This window comes from Neopelma chrysocephalum, unplaced genomic scaffold, assembly GCF_003984885.1.
Source record: "Neopelma chrysocephalum unplaced genomic scaffold, ASM398488v2 Primary Assembly neopelma1_97457, whole genome shotgun sequence".
NCBI classification, from domain to species: Eukaryota; Metazoa; Chordata; class Aves; order Passeriformes; family Pipridae; genus Neopelma; species Neopelma chrysocephalum.
In genome coordinates, this window is record NW_020926099.1 from 1,039 (window position 1) to 4,698 (window position 3,660).

At 53.0% G+C, this 3,660-nt stretch overlaps 1 long non-coding RNA gene across 1 annotated transcript; it reads left to right on the forward strand.

Moving 5' to 3' along the window:
• Positions 1-778: 778 nt before the first annotated feature.
• Positions 779-3,660, forward strand: LOC113961907. Its single transcript, XR_003532402.1, has 3 exons — positions 779-955; positions 2,882-2,964; positions 3,635-3,660. It is a non-coding gene; the product is annotated as an uncharacterized LOC113961907 (long non-coding RNA).

Consider the following 3,660-nt stretch of genomic DNA (forward strand, 5'->3'; position numbering starts at 1 on the left):
CCCCCTTTCATTTTTCTCCCCCTTTCATTTTTCTCCCCCTTTCATTTCCACCCCCTTATATTTTTCTCCCCGTTAATTTCTCCCTCTTTTTATTCCCCTCCTTTGACTTTTCTCCCGCTTTTATTTCTCCCCTCCTTTTGTCTTTCACCCGAGTTCTACTTTCTACCCCTTTTTTCCCCTCTCCTCCTATTTTCCTCCTCCGTTTATTTTTCTCCCCTTCCTTTATCTCCCCTTGTTTTTCCTACCTCCCTTTTATTTTTCTCCCCTTCTTTTATTTCCCCTCCTTTACCTTTTCTCCCTCCTTTTATTTCCCCCTCCTTTCATTTTCTCCCTCCTTTCTTTATCATTTTTCCTTCCCCCTTTCTCTGCCCCATTTCACGCCAAAACACAAGGAGGACGATTTGAGGGAGAAATGGCCAAAAAAAAAAAAAAAGAGAAAGAAACAAAAAAATCCACCCGCTAGACGTTATTTCTTTTTCTTCTCCCCCCCCCCCTTGGCATTTTTCCCCCCCTCCCCACACAACCTGCCCGCCCCCAACCTTCCAGCAAGTGCATTTTGCTCCTGCCTGGTTAAGCAACCGTGATCTGTGAATAAACAAAGTCAGTAAACAAAAAAAAAAAAAAAAGGGGGAGGAAAAAAAAAAAGGCGAAGGGGGGGGGTGGAATCTAGATCCAAATTCCAGGAGGGTAAACTTTCCCCACCACGTCATACTTCAGCAAATTTACACAGATATTATATTGCGTCCCCTTTCCTTCCCCCCCCCCTCCTTTTGAGCCATTGTGCTTAACTGAATTTTATAAAGCTGATCGATATCTTGGTAAAATATTCATTTTTAAACTAGCGGGCAGCGAAATCTTTGCTTTGTGCTAAAGTCAACAGTCGCAGAGTTTCAGCTCCAATAAATGCCGGGATGCTCCCAGCTCCCGCAGAGCCGGGCCGGCGGCTGGGGCGCAGGTAGGGGACACCCGCCGCTCCTTCTCCTCCTTCTCCTTCGCCTTCAGCTCCCACCTTCTGCTCCTTTTCCAGCCCTTCCTCCTCCTCCTCCTCTTCCCCAGCTCGCCTCGGAGCCGGCGGGGGCGAGGGAACCGGCCCGGAGGCCGGGGGGGGGCGCGGGGCCACGGATGGAGGGATGGGATGGAGGGATGGAGGGAGGGATGGATGGAGGATGGATGGAGGGATGGATGGAGGATGGATGGAGGGATGCAGGGAAGGATGGAGGGACGCAGGGAAGGCTGGGGGAAGGAAGGGCTGCTCCCCGTCGCCTCGCCCCTGCGTTTTGGGGGATCCCTCTTCCAGCAGGGGAGCAGAGGGGGCTGATTTTGGGGCTGTGGGGGCAGCCCGGGTGGGAACGGGGCGCGACCGGGGCCGGGCCGCCTCGGGGCCCCGATTCGGCCCGTTTTAGCCCCAAACCCCTTCGCTGCGGGGGGGGGGCAGCCGTTGTGGCTCGGGTGGGAGAGGGACGGGGCCGTGCGGGGCCGGCTCCCGCCTCCTCCCGCTCCTCCCAGCCGGGCTCCAGGGCTTCACTTCCACATTTTCGGTTTATTTTTGGTTTTAGCTGGTTTCCCCCCTTTCCCCCCCCATTTATCCTCCCCGTCTCCGTCACGATCTTTTGTTCCGGGGCTGGGAGCGGCCGCACCGTGTCCGCCCCACGGAAAGGGGTTTCTCCCGTGGCCGGGACACCGGGAAAGCGCCGGTCCCGGTGCCGGTGCCGATCCCGTGGGCAGGTCACGGCCGAGCAAAAAAATCGGGGATCGAATTATTCCCCGCGCCGTGTTTCCCGGGAAAACCCGGAGTTTCGGCGCGGCCGGTGGCCCTTCCCGAGGTTCACTGGCACCGGGCACGGACACGAGTGGCATCGCCCACGCAGGGATGGACCGGGGGGTGTAGGGCACGAGTGGAGGGCACAGCTCGGGTGTGACCGTGTCCCCGCACTGCCGTGCCGGGTGACATCGCCCCGGCGCTTAATGGGCTCTCAATAATTCATCGAAAGCGGCCCCGCGCCAGCCCAATTACTCGTCATTACACGCCTGGCGCCCGCGCGGGGAGGGGGACACGAGTGGGAAGGGGCCATCCCGCCGCGTCCTTCCCGGGTGCCCGGCCCCGCACCCCGCTCCCCGCGCTCCTGCCCTTCCACCCGCGACCCCCGGGATGGTTTTCCCCCTTTTCCCTCCCCCGATCACCCCCAGGATTCCCTCCAGCCCCCCGGCTCCGTTTTCCCGTTAATTCCCCTCAAATCCTGATTTAGGGATTTTTTTTTTTTTTTTGAGGAGCGGCTGGCACCGGCTTGGATTTGGGAAAGCTGGGCAGGGACGCTGCGGGGTCTGAGCCCCCAAATCAGCCCCGATCCAGCCACTTCCCTTCCCTCCGTTTATCCGTATTTTTCCTTCCTTTTATTTTATTTTCCCCTGACTTTTCCCTCCAAAAAAAATGGGGGAAAAGACACTACTTTTCCTTGCTGTTTTTTGTTTCAATTATTCGGGCCCCTAATGACGCGCAGCGATGGCTCCAAAGACATCAAACCACAAAAAGGATGGCACAGGGTGGGGAAGCCCCGTTGGTTTCCCGACGCCCCCCAAAAACCTTCCTTTTCCCCCCGGGATGAGCGCGGTGCTGGAAGCAGCCGGCCCTGCCTGCCCTGCCCGCGCCGGCAGCAGCGGAGGCAAAAAAAAGTGCATTTATTGACGATCTTAAAGAAAAAACCAACCGGACAACTCGGGGGTGAGATGAGACTAATTATTAGTGGTTCTAAAAAGAGCTGGAACACCCAAGTAGGGCTTAACCCGTCTCCTGGGAAACTGATGGAGACCTATTTTACAAGCTGTAATTCTGCTTTAGACTATCGCAGGCTCAAGGCAGTTCACACTATTCCCTTTCTTCCAGAAATAGTCCTAATCCTATATTTCGGCCGGAGAAAGTCCGCTTCGGCTCCGCACTAGACTAATCCAGAAACCACATAAAACCAGGTAGGGAAAGGGGATGGAAAAGGGGAGGAGGAAATAAAGAGGTTTGAAGTTTGTTCCCTCTGCCCTGCGTAACCTTGAGGAGAGTAAATATTAAAGGGTGATGCCGAATCCGCCGGTTCCGTATTTCTGGGACGGATAAACCTCGGGATTGCGGGGCTGGGGGATGCGGGAAGAGCCAGAGGAACTCGGAGGGATTTTTTTTTTGCTGGCTCGCTGCGGTGGTTTTTCGGGGTCCCGCAGTGGTGATAGAAATATTTATATATTCCCGATGGAGCAGAGGAAAGGCCGGTCGGGGGTGGGAAAGGTGAATTTGGTAGTAGTTGGTTTTATTGGGGAGAAGAAAGGAAATAAAATAAAGCAAATCACACACACAAAAAATGAAAGAAAACAAACCTCTCTTCGGAAAAAAAAAAGAGAAAAAAAGGAAAAAAAAATAAAACGATGAGAAAGAGAAAATTATAAAAATAAAAGAAGAAAAAATGAAATTAAAGAAAAAGAAAATTAAAAAAAAGAAAAATAAGGGGAAAAGAAAAAAAGAAAAGAAAAAGAAAAAAGACGAAAAGAAAAAAGAAGAAACAAATAAAAATAGGGAAAAAAAGGGAAAAAAAGAAAAAGAAAAAAATATCCCCATAGCCCCGCAATCGAGTTTTCCCCCCAAATATTCTGTAAGGAGCTGTATTCTGTGGAACACCCCGA